This window comes from Sapajus apella, unplaced genomic scaffold (assembly GCF_009761245.1).
Source record: "Sapajus apella isolate SASKATOON/1434 unplaced genomic scaffold, GSC_monkey_1.0 scaffold109, whole genome shotgun sequence".
Taxonomy (NCBI): Eukaryota; Metazoa; Chordata; class Mammalia; order Primates; family Cebidae; genus Sapajus; species Sapajus apella.
Window position 1 is genome coordinate 1389443 of NW_022437049.1, and position 16495 is coordinate 1405937.

Sequence of the window (16495 nt, forward strand, 5' to 3'; positions counted from 1 at the left end):
AAAAAAAAAAAAAAGAGAGACGTCAGGCTGGGCGCAGTGGCTCACGCCTGTAATCCCAGCACTTTGAGAGGCCAAGGCAGACGAATCACGAGGTCAGGAGTTCGAGACCAGCCTGGCCAATATGGTGAAACCCTGTCTCTACTAAAAATACAGAAAATTAGCTGGGCCTGGTGGCAAATGCCTGTAATCCCAGCTACTCAGAAGGCTGAGGCAGAAGAATCGCTTGAACCCAGGAGACAAAAGTTGCAGTGAGCCAAGTTTGCGCCACTGCACTCCAGCCCAAGGACTCTGTCTCACTTAAAAAATAATAAAAAAAAAAAGGAGACATCATATACTGTAGTTTCTTTGGATTTTTGAAAACAACATAGTATAAACTTCTCTCCCAGTTCCCTGTTGCCTCAGAAAGCCACCAGTGTTGAGTGTGGACAGCAAATCCAAGTTGTGATTCCAGGTATTCTATTTCTTGGGCCATGTAACAAATAGATCCAGTGGTGCTAGGGGCATCTGTGATAGAGAAGGATGTGGCAGTCTTAAATAGAAGAGTCACAGCACAGAGACCTTGGATTCTGAAACAAGGCCATGCACTACAGGAGAGAACTATCTTGTTTGGAAAGTGCTCCTGGCATACTACTGGACCCCAGTGGAGACAGAGCAGCTGAACATGGGCACCCTGTCCGCTGATTTCCATTATGAGTTGGTGTTATCTAACCTATGGAGCCCTACTTTTGGACATATGTAACAGCAATCTATCATGCAACAGAAGTGGTACATTTGGATCTAACCTATAGCAGGTCCAGAAATATTAAGTAAATTATATAAACAAATGGTTCAGACTCCCATTTCACCCATCTCTGCTACACTGTTGACGCCCACTCGATCCACACTCATAGCCTCCTGTGAGCACCCGACATCTCAATGAGCTTGGTGTTGATTTAATGGGATTGCTGCTGCATGGTTGCCCCAATCAAAAGTGACCCTGGAGGATGATGTTTACCATCGTTGTTGGTAAGAACAACCATTGGTTGTTTTTCCAATGGGACAAGCTGGAACCAGTACACTTGATCATATACTGTATATTGAGGGAGGATATGGCCTGAGACATGGATGTATACTCCTTCATGGCAGGATTAGATGGCTCAGCCAGCTGGCTAATGGCCTGGAAGGAGCAGACTGGAAGATGAGATTTGAGGAAATCTGGGGAAGTGGAATGCAGATAGACCTATGGAAGTGGGCACCAAGTGCATGGATAGATCTTTGGGTCAAACATTAATGCTTACCAAAGACCATATACATATTTGAGGTTCTCAGCCACCATCTAGACAGGGTGGCCTGTCCTGTGAGTTTGTCCTCCGATCTCTTCCCTCAGGTATCTCAGTATTTCTTCAATGGGTCTATGAAGAGAGTGGTCAAGGTAACAAAAACACAGGTTACAAAAGTCCCCAAACAGGGACTCTTACTTATTTACTGTGATTGCTGAGTCCTTGAAGTGGCATCCTTCATCACACCCACCAGCTAGCAAACTGGTGACAAGTCAATTACATTGGAAAGCTTCCATGTTAGAGCAGGCAGCAATGCGTCTTTCCTAGAATTGAAACCAGCTCCAGAAAGGGATTTTCTTTAGTGTGATGCATTACACACACACACACACGCGCATGCGCGCGTGCGTGTGCACATGGCACAATACCCAGGGTATTGTAACAATTTGTTGGAGAATAAATGAATGAATAAATGAATGAATAAATGAATGAATACTAGAAATAGGAGTGTGAGCCAGAGACCGAAAGGCTTACATAAATTCAGGAAGATGAATAAAGCTTCTCTAGTCTCTTTTTCCTTATTCCTCAACCCAGAACATAGAACAAGCACTTTACTAGGCCATGGTAATTCCTGTTCATATATATTCCCATCTGCAATCTCTCTCTGACAGCTCTTTCCCTCCAGGCTTACACTACCACATCTCTCTTGTTGGTAAAGTACTCTGACAGATATTATTTTATTTTATCTTTACCACAATCTCATGAGATAGGGATGTGGAGAGGGATAGGTTCATCAATATCCATTTTCTCTTCTTCCTGGGCACAGGGCTCAACATTATTTCCCAACTTCTTTGCAGACAGGTTAGGACTGGATTACCTAGTTCAGGCAAATGGAAAGTGATGTGTGTCACTTCCAGGCCTGGCACATACAAATCTCTCATGTATGACTCTCTCTTCTGCTCCATGGAGACCTTGAAGGCCACATTCTGAAGATGGCAGCTCCAAAAAATGGAAGGAACCCGGGTCCTGAATGACTCCCTGGAGCAGAATCCCCTATCTGACTTGCATTGGACATGTACATAAACAAGAAAGGTTTTTATCTTATTCAACCATTGAGAGTTTGAGATTGTGACAACAGTTAGCCAAGCCTGAATAAAGCAGGAAAACAAGTGCGAATTTTATTACAAATGAGGTACCAAAACTGAAACATCAAAAAGTGGAAAAGGTGTAGGTAATGAAAAATCACCTGATTTGTGGCCAAAGAAATGGCTTCATGGTTCCATCACTTGCTGGCTGCGTGTCTTTAAGCATGTCATTTAACGTTTCTGAGCATCAGCTTTTGTATGTGTTAAATAAAGGGGAAAATACCTGTCTAACAGGTTTATCATAAGAATGAGCAATAATATTTATAATGTGCCAGGCTGGCACACAGTAGGTGGCATATGGTAGGTTCTCAGTGAACATCGCTCTCCTTGTTACATCATAGATTCACATGGTTAATCACATCAGAGCTGGAGTCAGAGTCCCATTTTCTTGAAGGTCAACCCAGAACAGCTTCTACTATACACCCTGTTTTCCCCCAGGCCTGCTTTATGATTGAACCTCTTAATTATAAAGGAGTCTTCCTTAGCATTCATGTTTGTGAGAACAAGGCTGGAAACCTCTTATGAACACTCTGCCTGCCCATCTTTGAAAGGCTGGGATTAAGTCCAGGGCACAACTGAAATGGTGTGGTGTGAGTCTAGTTATAAGAGAATTCTACCGAATTTGGAATAGAGGCAACGAAGAAGTCACAGATAGTGAGCAAAGCTACAGTATTTCACTATTTCACTCTCCAGGTTTTAGATCCAAACTTTTCAAATTTGGTCTGTTTCTTTTATTTCTTTCTGGGTTTTGTTGTTGTTGTTGTTTTTCTTTGAGCCAGAGTCTGGCTCTGTTGCCAGGCTGGAGTGCAGTGGCGTGATCTCAGCTCACTGTAACCTCTGCCTGCCAGGTTCAAGCGATTCTCTTGCTTCAGCCTCCTGAGTAGCTGGGACTACAAGTGCTTGCCACCACACCCAGCCAAGTTTTTGCATTTTTAGTAGTGATGGGGTTTCACTGTGTTAGCCAGGATGGTCTTGATCTCCTGACCTCATGATCTGCCTGCCTCAGCCTCCCAGAGTGCTGGGATTACAAGCATGAGTCACTGTGCCAAACTTTGCCTGTTTCTAAGACTATGTGAACCAGCTATGAACAGAAATAAATAAATAAATAAAAGCATTTGAAGGGAAAGTTTTTGCAGTCTCTATTCAACATCCTTTACTCCTGTATGAGTCTCACTGTGCCCTCTGGTGGTGGCTGTGAATTTAATTGGGTCCATTTATTCCTAGATTCTAAAGGAATGATGAAAATTCTCACGCTGGAGCATTGGAACTTCACCCTTGCAGAAGATTCTGGTAAACACATTTACATACACCGACTGTCCAGGGAAGATAAGAGTGACTGACCTCAGAGTGCCCTGCCTGGAGGTCATTGGAGAATGATGAGAGCCTCAGAAAGGTGTTGGCAGGAATGGAGAGGAGCAAGCATTTGAAGGGAGGATTTGGAAGTAGGTGTGCATTACAGAAAGGAGGCAACACAACGAAAGAATCGTCTAGGAAATATCTCCAGACCACTGGCCACGTCTAGCTATTGAGGGCTATTCTTCTCCCGAAAGATACAAGAAGTAGAAATCTCCGTGGGGCAATCTGAAGACAGCACGTGCACTTCTACCAGCCTGCAATTCCCTGCTTGTCTGCCTCCATCCTTGCACCTGCCAGAGATGCTGGCCAACAACTCCCAGGCAAAGGAAATGGTGCAGGTCATGATACCTGAAATCTCACACCCACTGTTAGCATGTCTGAGTTGCTCTCAGTAGAGACTAACTCCTTGAGAAAAGCCTCTTCTGGGCTCCAAAGCAGAGTGCAAGCAGTCCTAGGAAAAGGTAACACCTTTTTTTAAAAAAAAGAATTTTGGAAAATTGGGAATAAGCAAAGATAAATGGCTTTCTATGCTGCAGGACATCTTTGAGCCTTAAGTACACTAATGTGCTACAAGAGTTAGCTGGAGAGAATTATAGAACAGCTTTTCCAGAATTTATTTGGGAATCGTACCTCTTTACAAGATGCTGTCCAGAATTCACTTGAGAAATACTTTCTAAAACAATGGTAAACTCATTCTTTTTAAGGTCCTGGCTACCAGAGGACAGGCCCTTGTGATAGAGAGCACTAGTCTAGGTCTCAAGATACCAGAGTTCCCCATTGGATCTTCCACAATATGAGTGCTTTTGGGTAGTTCTTTTTACTTCTTTGGGTTCCATTTCCTTACCTGCAAACCAGGGAGTTTGGAGAGAACTGTGATTTTCTCTGAGACAGAGAAACTGGGAGCTCCATGGCAGTACTCCGTGGGTTCTGACAGTGATGTAACATCCAGAAATTACAAAAATGAGAACTTCCAATCCATTTATTTCTTTTTACCTGTTTTACATTGAGGATTTACCAAATATTTCATTTGAATAAAAGGGATTATTTGAACTGGACATGGTGGCTCATGCCTGTAATCCCACAATTTTGGGAGGCCAAAGCAGGAGAATCACTTGAGGCCAGAAGTTCAAGACCAGTTAAGAAACATAGCAAGACTCTGCCTCTACAAAAAATTAAAAAATTAGTCAGGTGTCGTGGTATGCACCAGTAGTCCCAGCTGTCCCAGCTGCTCAGGAGACTGAGGTGAGAGGATTGCTTGAGACCAGGAGTTCGAGGCTGCAGTGAGCCATCACAACACTGCACTGCAGCCTGGGAAACAGAGTGAGGCCCTGTCTCTAAAAACAGTGTATTTGTGAAAACTGGTTGAACACCTCTAGGATATTTAGTCTCTAAGGACAATTCCAGGAATAGATAGTCATACAAGTGTATGAACTAGGATTCAGATAAAGCAGCCTGGAATGACAACATTTTCCAGGGTGGGCAGATGCCACCTGCGGTGCGTGGTGGGGTCACAAGACCTCAGGAGAATTTTCAGACCATCCAGGTCACTCAGCTGTTGGGCATAATAAAAGAAAGAATGGTGTGACTACACTGGAAATGGTTACAGGACACATTTTGGCAGCACTGGGAGAAAGCATCAACGGAGACTTGCCCATGGAGAGCAGAAAATCAATCAGGAGGACCCGGTCCGAACTCCTAGGGAGGGGTTGCAGCCATTTTGTGTTGGTGATTTGTAGGTACTGCCAAAGAAATGAAGAAACCTGGCTTTGTCAGCTCTTATGAGTTAAACTCTGTCCTGCTCAAATTCGTATGTTGAATTCTGAACTCCCGTTACCTCAGAATGTGACTTATTTGAAGACATGATCTTTACAAAGGGAATCAAGTTAAAATGAGGTCATTAGGATGGGCCCTCATCCAACAGGACTTGTGTCCCTATAGAAAGGGAGATTTGCCACAACCCAAACAATAACCTCCAAATGATATCAATTTTCCCTGCTTCTGAGGGGACTGAAACAGGATCTATAAGATCACACCCAACTCTAAGATGCTCAGAGTCTGAAAGTGATGCCAGCTTTCGAACTGGCTCCACACATCCAGGCATATTTCATAACCACTCTATCAGCTCTTTCCTATATGGGCATCTTCACTCCCCAAGCTGTTCCAATGCCTGTCTGCCCATTTCTGTAATGGTGCAACTACAGCTCTACACTCAGGACCAAGCCAGCTAGCTAACTTTGACCTCTCCCATATACCTCACATCCAATCAGTTGCCAAAGTCTGCTTCTTTAGATATATTCCCTTCTCTCCATTCCCACAACTAATATAGGACTTTGTATAAAATAAGCATGCAACTATTTGTTACGTGAGTGAATAAACTAGATGATCACAAAAAAAAAAAAAGGACAATCTGGGCCGGTGGCTTATGCTTGTAATCCCAGCCCTTTGGGAAGCTGGGGCAGGTGGATCCCTTGAGGTCAGGAATTCAAAACCAGCCTAGCCATGATGAAACCCCATCCCTACCAAAAAATACAAAAATTACCTGAGCATGGTAGAGCACGTCTTTAATCCCAGCTATGCAGGAGTCTGAGGCAAGAGAATCCCTTTAACCTGGGAGGCAGAGGTTGCAGTGAGCTGAGATCATGCCACTGCACTGCAGCCTGGGCAACAGAGCAAGAATCCATACCAAAAAAGAAGATTAAAAAGTGTGTCGGGGGGAGTATCTGGACAAAAATATGTGGAAAGGAAAATGATGTGAAGAGACCTAGAGAGGAGATGGCCCCTAACAAGTCACAGGGAGAGCCTGGGACAGAGCCTTCCCTCACAACCCTCAGGAGGAACCCCAATCCAGCCCACACAGTGACTTCAGACATCTAGCTCCAGAGCTGTGAGACAATACATTTCTGCTTTGACGCCACCCAGTTTGTGGTGCTTTGTTAACAACAGCCCGAGCCACTGCTATCCCAGGCCGGAGAACAGCATGAAGGGGAGCCACACTAGGTCACAGAAGGGGAGAAAATCTAATCCAGGGCGCCTGTGGCTGAAGCCACCTCTGCCTGGACTACTGCAGCAAGCCTCTTCCTGTCCCACCCACCTGCTCAGCACTCCTGCCCAGTCCACAGTGTTATCCAACCATCTTCCTCCAGTAGCCCCCTTTCCTGCCACTCGGTTTCCCACACACCTACGTAAATGCATTGCCACGTTTTCCGAGGCTCCATGGGTAGGCCACAGTGCTGCACCAGGCAGCTGCCATCTACATAGCTAGCTCTTCGAAAAAACTGCAAAACGGATACATTTAAGTCTAGGCTGCTCTACTTTCTTCCATCCCCTCAATTATTAGATCCAGACCCCACCTGAGATCAAATAAAGCACAATCTCTTAGGACAGGCCTGAGGACCAGAATATTTTAGAAACTACCACTCCCCTCCAAAGAATTCTAAGGTGTAGTCAGGATTCAGAAACATTTCTAGACTCTCCTGCTACTCAAGTCAGCGCTCTCCAGCTTTGAACCATGCTTCAAAAATATTTCTTCTTCATAGGCATCCAAACTCTCATTCCCTCAGTGAAGTTACATTCAGCTACAAGGAAGGCAATCTGATTAATATACGCTTTTCCTTCAAAGCTGTATTGCCCCTGCCAGGAGCGGTGGCTCACGCCTGTAATCCCAACACTTTGGGAGGCCGAGGCAGGCAGATCACTTGAGGTCAGGAGTTCGAGACCAGCCTGGCCAACATGATGAAAGCCTGTCTCTACCAAAAAAAATATAAAAATTAGCAGGGCATGGTGGCAGGCTTCTGTAATCCCAGTTGCATGGGAGGCTGAGGCAGGAGAATCGCCTGAACCCAGGAGACAGAGGTTGCAGTGAGCTGAGACTGTGCCACTGCACTCCAGCCTGGGTGACAGAGCGAAACTCTGTTTCAATTAATTAAGAAAGAAGAAAAACATGTATTGTTCCAATCAATATTCCTGGGGGATAGTTGCCACTACAAAAAGATAATACTTAGGCAAATTAACACTAATTTGGAAGTATCAGAACATACTTTGATCCAAGAACTCCAGACCTACTATGTTAAATACTCCTTCTTTCTTGCTGTGTCTCGTTTGTATGCTGGACCAGATAGAGAACAGGAATATGTAACATTATTTTCATTCCATTTCAAAAACAAAAACTATCGAGCACTTTCTCCAGCTCTGACACTACGTAATTACTAAAGATACAACCATGTATGGAGAGGTAGTCTCTACTTCCAAGGAAAACACAATCTAGAAAATAGATATCATGAGTCTAACAGGAAACCAAAGCTGAAATGAACCAGTCTTTAAAAATAAAGCAACATCAGAGCCTTATCTATCAAAACATATGGACTTCAGCTAAACAACAGAATTTAGAGATAAATTCATAGCCTTAAAATCTATATATTAGCGCCTTAGAAAGAAAATCAATTAACTAAGAATCCAACTCAAGGGGAATGAGGTCATGGTGGCCGTGGGTTTTCCAGTCTCCCTATAACCTCTCGAGACAACCAGGTAGACCACATATCCCCAACTACCCACTACCCCAGCCACAACAACACAAATTCCACCTCTAACCTCTTCAACCAAATTAGGTGACAGGAGACCCATCAAACCTGAGGACATGGACAAATACGCCAAACCAGCCACAGCAGGACTTGGCCACAAAATAATAAAATCACCCACAAATTCTCACCCCCAAAAGGAGAAGACAACACCCTGAGCAGAGCTGAGCGCATCCTGAGCAGGGAAGAAGAGTCCCAGGGGCTCACAGTGAAGATAACTGGGCCTGGCTCTGGCTGGAAAGGGTGGAACAGTTTAAATTCCTGAGAGTCTCAGAAATATCTGGCAAACAATTCATTCCAGAAGGGAAGAGCCGCAGTCTGAGGGAAAATTATTGGAAACAGAAAACACATTGAACTGGGCTCGATTTGAGTAAGTGAAAGAGAAAGCATAGATCATAGGGGAGGAGGGTCCTGGGGAAGAACGTCTCTGTAAACACTGCAGCATCAACATTCACCATGGGAAGCAGCATGGTGCAGAAGGCCAAACCCAGGGTGCCCAAGGGCTGAGCTGGGGCTGGGCCTGGAAGCAGGAAATACGGAACCTGGCTCACATCAAAGAGACAAAGAAATGGCTACAGAGACAGTCCTAATTTTGAGTTTTTCATGTTGTCAACAGAAGAGGTGGACTCAAGCCATGATCTAGGTATGCTGCCCCGGCACATCTCTCCCAAACTCTCTCCTCCCCCAGAGAATTTCCTCAGTTCCAGACATAACCCTCCTTGCCCCATTGTGTAGCTGCAAACCAGTTTCTTCTGGTAGAACTGGAATAAATCACTCCTGTCAATAGAAAAAAACAAAAGCTAAAACCCTGTTCTTCTAGATGGTACCATAATATAAAGAGCCCAAAATAGCTGGATGGCATTCTCATCTCCCAATCAATGACCCTACACTGATGTGTCCCCTGATATAAGCATTCTCCCCTTAGGAACTAAGACTTCCAAACCAACAAAGCTCCAAGATGCCAGGATGGGAAGCAAAAATTCTGTGAGTGGGTGATAGGTATAAGGGAGAGAGGAACCACTTTTACTTCTACCCTTTGATTTTCAGACTCATGAATTCTTGCCATGGAGAAGGCAATGCCATATAATGGTTTCTGATTCAAAGGACATACTTCACCTTCTGACACAGAACCCCATGCCTTCAGGACACTGCCTTCCAACTGGTGGTGCAACTGAGTCTTCAAGAAGCTATTCCACCTTTCAATAAGGCCATTTATTTCCAGGTGATCGGGTATGTGGAAGTACCAATGAATCCCAAGAGCAATAACCCACTACTATACTTCCTTGGCTGAGAGATATATTTCTTGACCAGACTGCCTTTGCGAATGCTCTGAACATGGATGGGGCATTCTGTGAGCCCACGGGTGGTGAGACAGGCACAAGCATCACAGGCAGGGAAATGAAATCCTTGTCCAGAATGTGTGTCTATCCCAGTGAGAACAATTGCTGCCCAATTTCAGAATAGAAGAGCACCAATGTAATCAACCTGCCACTGGGTGGCTGACCGGTCCCTTCAGGGAATGGTATCATATCAGGTGTTGGTGTTTATCTTTGCTGTTGGCAAGTTAAGCATTCATTTAACTATAGCCAGATCAGACTTGGTGAGGGGAAATCCACGTTGTTGGGCTTATGCATAGCTCTATCTCCACTGCCATGACCAGTTTATCCGTAAGTCCATTGAGCAAGCCCTGGGGTGGCTGGGAAAATATACTGACTGACACTGATAGAGTATATCATTTGGTCCTCCTGACTATTGAAAGCCTCCTCTGATCTGCAAAGGATGTCTTTTGATGAGCAATCCCATGGGACATGAAAATTTTCACAGTCTGCCCATGCTGAGGCGTCCATCCACATAACTTTCCCACACTTCCCTGTCCCCAATCCTCCAGTCCTGTTCTTTCCAACTACCTGACCATCTGATCAAACCATTTACAATTTCTCTTTAATCCGTATAAATCCATGTTAGAATATGAACGTGTGTTTCCCTAAATTTATACGTTGAAGGACTAACCTTCAATGTGGCTGCATTTGGAGATGGGTCTCTAAGGAAGAAATTAAGGTTAAATGAAGTCAGAAGGGTGTGGCCCTGATCTGATAGGAATAATGTCCTTATAAGAGGAGACACTAGAGATGTGTTCTGTCTCTCTCTCTTTCTTTCTCTCTCTCTCTGTACACGCACACACACAAACACACACAGACACATACACACACACACACACACATACACACACAAAAGTCCATAGTGAGAAAGTGGCCATCTGTGAGGCAGGAAGAGAGACTTCACCGGAAACTGAATCAGCTGGAACTTGAAATTTCAGCCTCTAGAACTGTGAGAAAATTAATTTCTATCGCTTAACCCACTTAATCTGTGGCATTTCGTTATAACGTCCCAAGATGACTAAAACTGATTTTTGTATTAAGAAGCAGGGAGTTGCCATAACAAATGCTAAAAATGCAGAAGTGGCTTTGGAACTGGGTAATGCATAAAGGTTGGAAGAGTTTTGAGGTGCGTGCTAGGAAAAGCCTAGATTCCCTTAAAGGAAACATTGGTAGAAACACGGTTGCTAAACGTAATACTGGTGAGGTTTCAGCTGAAAATGAGAAACAGTTTATTTGAAACTGGAGGAATGGTGATTCTTGTTACAAAGTGGCACAGAACCTGGCTGAATTGTGTTCTAGTGTTTTACTGAAGGTAGAACTTACAAGCGATGAAACTGGATGTTTAGCAGAGGGCATTGCTAAGCAAAATGTTGAAGGAGTCATTTGGTTTCTCCTTACTGCTTATAGTAAAATGAAAGAGAAGAGAGATAAGTTGAAAAAATTGTTAATCAAAAAGGACCCAGAGCTTGAAGATTTGGAAGATTCTCAGCCTGTCCATATTGGAGAAGAAAGAAGAAGCAAGAAGAGGAGGAGGAGGAGGGGGAGAAGGAGGAGGGAAGAAGGAGAAGGAGGAGGGAAGAAGGAGGAGGGAAGAAGAAGAAGGAGGAGGCGGGAAGAAGGAGGAGTAGGAGGGAAGAAGAAGGAGGAGGAGGAAGAAGAAAAAGGAGGAGGGAAGAAGAAGAAGGAGGAGAAGGAGGAGGGAAGAAGAAGAAGAGGAAGAAGAAGAAGAAAAGAAGAAGAAGAAGTAGTAGAAGGAGGAGGAGAGAAGGAGGAGGAGGAGAAGGAAAGAAGAAGGAGAAGGAAGAAGAATAAGAAAAGGAAGAAGGAGGAGGAGGGAAGAAGAAGGAGGAGGAGGAGGAAGAGGAGGAGGCAGTGACGAGGGAAGGAGAAGGAGGAGGAGGAGGGAAGAAGGAGGAGGGAAGAAGAAGGAGGAGGTGGAGGAGGAGGTGGAGGGAAGAAGAGGAAAGAGGAAGAGGGTGAGGATGAGGAGGGAAGAAGAAGAAGAGGAAGAGGAAGAAGAAGAAAGAAGAAGAAGAAGAAGAAGAAGAGGAGGAAGAAGAGGAGAAGAAGAAGAAGAAACAGCAGCAGAAGCAGCAGCAGCATGTTCTGCAGCGAACACTAAGGGTGTGGCTTGTCAGCCATTTGATAAAGAGATCATAGGTGCAACTCGTGGATTTAGCTGGCCAGCTCAGTAGGAGCCAGAGATAGATGTTAGGCACTGCCAGTTTGAACAAAAGGGGACAGAGAGAGTGAGACAGGTTGAAAAAAGGCTGTCAGATATTGGAATTCTACAGAGCAGGATGGTAAAATTTCTCAGTTGAGAAATATGCTTTGTCCTTCAAGAAATGGCAAGAATGACCCTGAAGGCAATTCAGAGATCATTAGGGCTGCCACTCCCACTGCAGAACCAAGAAGCAAGGTTGGTTTCTTCTCAGTTTCAGTGGACCAGATGGCCATCACAGAGTTGTGTAGGTGAGGTTGCCATAGAGCATGGTGGGGCAATGCTACCACTCCAATGGGCTAGGATAGGGGGTGGACAGAGCATTGAGCAAAAGAGGATCATTCTCAACCCCTAAGGTCTAATGGAATTTGCCTTGCTACGTATTGAACTTGCTTGGGACCTGTCACCCTTTCTTTCTTCTGATTTCTCCCATCTGGAATGGGAATGTTCATCCTATGCCCTTCCTACCATTGTATTTTGGAAATACATTACTAGTCTGGTTTCACAGGCTCATAGCTGGTGAGGAGTTTTGCTCATAATGAATTGTACCTCGATTTTCATCCATACCCAATTTCGGTGACATTTAGTTGAGATTTTGGACTTTAGAACTAGAGTTTATGCTGGAATGAATTCAGACTTTTGGGATGGCTGGAATGGAATGAATATATTTGCATGTGAGAAGGACATGAACTTTGTGGGGGGCAGAATTGGAATGAAATGAGCCGAATATCTGCATCTCCCCCAAATTAACATATTGAAACTCTACCCCAAATGTGAATGTGTGTGGAGATGGGGTCTTTAGGAGATCATTAGCTTTAGACGGAGTCCTGGGGATGGGTCTCTTATGAGAAGATGTCAGAGCACTTGCTCTCTCTCTTTCTCTCCCTGTACAAGTGCAAGGAAGAGGTCATATGAGCACCCAGAGAAACAGTGGCTGCCTGCAAGACTAGAGAACAGTCCTCAGAATAAAACCTCCCTGGCTGGCACCTTGAGCTTGGACTTCCTGGCCTCTAGAACTGTGAGAAATGAATTTCTGTGATTTAAGCCACTAAATCTATGGTATTTTTTTAAGCATCTCAAGCAGACAAATAGAGATGCATACTCTGTGATATATTTATAAAAAGGTTTAAAACATGCAATTCTACCATATGTTGTTTAGGAACACACACATATGTAGTAATAGCATAAATGCATCCACGGGATGTATAAACACCAAATTTAGGAGAGTGGTTCTCTTTGCAGGGTAGGGGAAGGGGAGATGCAACTGGGGAAGGATCAGGAAGTCTCAAGTATATTTGCTATTTTATTTCCTAAGGTGAATGCTATGTTGTTTTCTAAATGTTTTTGTATGTTTTTATGTCACAAGAATATTTTTAAAAGAAAAGATTGGGACCTCGTGAAATCATCAAGGTGCTGGATCAAACCTTACCAAGTTATATGAGCCGACACACCCCACAGTTGCTTCAGCCAATGTGAGGATGATTTGTTTGTTGCTGCAGTCAGAGGCTCATCAGAGATCTGGTCTCCTCCATGAGGCCTCATCTAACCACTGCAGCTCCGGAATGAGCCCCGTCTCACCTGCTATAAACTATGATGACTTTCACTTGGTTCAATATTGTGTGGACTTACTCCCTAATTATTTCATGTGCATTTATCTACCACAAAATAATAACGATGACAACACTATCTACTATTTTTTGGGTGCTTTCTGTGTGTCAACAACACGGTGCTAACTTTGTCATGCCCAATTACTAACCAGGCCCGATCCTGCTTAGCTTCTGAGATCAGACAAGTTTGAGTGCATTCAAGGAGATATGGCCGTGGACTCAGTGCTTCACTTTCTACATCCATCATTTTATTTATGTATTTATTTACTTATTTATTTATTTTTGAGATGGAGTCTTACTCTGCTGCCCAGGCTGGAGTGCAGTGGCATGATTTCAGCTCACTGCAACCTCCGCCTCCTGGGTTCAAGCTATTCTCCTGTCTCAGCCTCCCAAGTAGCTGAGATTACAGGCATGCACCACCATGCCTGACTAAATTTTGTATTTTTAGTAGAGATGGGGTTTCACCATGTTGGCCAGGCCGGTCTCAAACTTCTGATCTCAGGCAATCCGCCTGCCTCAGCCTCCCAAAATGCTGAGATTACAGGTTTGGGCCACCACACCTGGCCACATCCATCATTTTAAACCATCCTCACTATTACTAACTCTGTTTTTGCAAAGCAGGAAACTGGAGCTCAGAGATGCTAAATGATGCTAAATGATTTATCCAAGGTCACACAGCAAAAAAAAAAAAAAAAGTGCTAAGCTCAATCATTTTCTGCCAGCTCCTCAAAGCAGGAACCTGTCTGTTCTCCTACATCCTCCACCACGACCTGAGGCTAGGTCCATCAGTGTGAGCTGAAATGGCAACAGACTCTCTGCCCCTGGAGGTTGTTCAGAACAGAGCCTTGGAGACAAGACCCAGCTTCAGGGTGGATAAGCAGGGCTTCCCACTGGTGAAGGCTGCATTGGCATAGCTCCGAAAAGCCTGGTGGTCTCATTGTACACTCATGGGCCACAGCGGTACCATCCTCTAGGTCTCCACCTGACCCCAGGCAGTCACTGGCACTCAGACTTGCTGGAGCACTTGCTGCCAGCTCCCACTAGGTGTCTCTGTTACTTTATTTTTTGGGTGCTCAAAGGTGAACCAAGGCCACTTACTTAAAACTACTCAAATCCAGATAAACAGGCTGCCTGGAACTCTGTGGTGGCCTCAGAGAAACCAGACTCCTCTAGCCAGAGCCTGTGGATTTGGGAAGGAGAAGATAAAAGAATTTATATTTATTGAAGGGCTTTTGCATGTCAGCCAGTTTATATGCCTTAATATTAACAATAGTCAACACTAAGTGATGCTTTGTATGCACAAGGCACAGTCGTGCTTTTTGCAAATATTAACTCACTCATACCTCATAACACCCATAAGTACAGAGGTATGAAGAGGTTAAATGACTTGCTTAAGGTCACACAGCTAGTACACAGCATGGCCATTTCAATCATGCAGGCCTCATGACTACCCTGCAAAATACATGTTGTTATCCCTATTTTGCATATGTGGAAATCAGGCTCAGAAAAATTAAGAGGCACAACATTATACAGCTAGATGGTGGCCGAAGTAGAATTCAAACTTAGATCTATTTGACTCAGGCTAAAATATGAGTTGGCCCCATTCCCTGAGGAGTGAAGACCAGATCATAGTTAGGATTTTGTGTCCTTGGCCCCACATGGTTCACATGCACAGCCCTGCAGACTCCACAAAGGACTGTGCAGACCCCCTTCTCTGTTGAACTCTACCAGGAATTGCTTTGAAAGTAAGGGAGGAGCAACAGAAATGTCGTCTTTGCTTGTAAAATCCCTTTATGGATATGCAGAAAGAAGCAACTCCCCGCTACGATTCTGGAGGATGAGGGAGAATTGCCTTAGAGCAGGTAGGTTTTGGTCGAAGCCAGCAGAGGTGGCCATAGGTGGGATCTGAGAGTATCTGTGGAAGGCTTCAAAATTGCTCCCTTTAGACTGATTAGCTTCACTGATAAATTCTACTATTTTTTCCCCAACTATTCCAGAAAATTGATGGGAAGGAATTCTTCCAAACTCATTCTACAAGACCAGCATTACCCTGATGCCCAAAGCAGACCAGGATACAACCAAAAAGTAGATCTATAGGCCAACATTTCTGATGAACGTAGTTGCAGAATTTCTCAGCAAAATACTAGCAAATTGAATCTAACAGCATATCGAAAAGATTATATATCATGATCAAGTGGAATTTATCCAGGGATGCAAGGATATTTCAACTTATGCAGATCACTAAATGTGATAAATCACATCATCAGAATGAAGGACAAAAATCATATGATCATTTTAATAGATGGAGGAAAAGTGCTTCATAAAACACAACATTATTTCATGATAAAATGTCTCAACAAATTAGGTCTCAACATACCTCAAAACAATAAAGGCCATATAGGACAAACCTACAACTAACATATAAGTACTAATATTATACCGAATGGGGAAATGTTGTAAGCTTTTCCTCTAAGATCTGGAATAAGACAAGGACACCCACTTTCCCCACTGCTATTCAGCATAGTATTTCAAGTCCTTGCCAGAGCAATTAAGCAAGAGAAAGAAATAAAGGGCATCCAAATTGGAAAGGAGGAATTCAAACTGTCCCCATTCACAGACAATGTGATTTAGAAAAACCTAAAAACTCCACCAAAACACTGTTAGAACTAATAAACAAATTCAGTAAAGTTGCAGGATACAAACTCATTATACAAAAAGCAGTAGCATTTCTATTTGCCAATAATGAACAATTCGAAAAAGAAACTAAGAAAGTAATCCTGTTTACAATAGTTAGGAAATAAAAAATACCCAGAAGTAAATTTAACCAGAGATGAAAAATCTCTACAATGAAAACTATAAGATACTGATGAAAGAAATTTAAGAGGACACAAAAATAAAAAGACATTACATGTTAACAGATTAGAATATTAATATTGTTAAAATGTCCATACTGCCAA

At 43.7% G+C, this 16495-nt stretch overlaps 1 long non-coding RNA gene across 1 annotated transcript in view; it reads left to right on the plus strand.

The window, feature by feature from the left end:
- The window catches only part of LOC116537336, a 16524-nt gene extending 2980 nt beyond the window's left edge, over positions 1-13544 (plus strand). Inside the window, exon 2 of the long non-coding RNA XR_004263078.1 lies at positions 12826-13544. This is a non-coding gene — a long non-coding RNA (uncharacterized LOC116537336). The remainder of the gene's footprint in view (positions 1-12825) is intronic.
- Positions 13545-16495: the final 2951 nt, after the last annotated feature.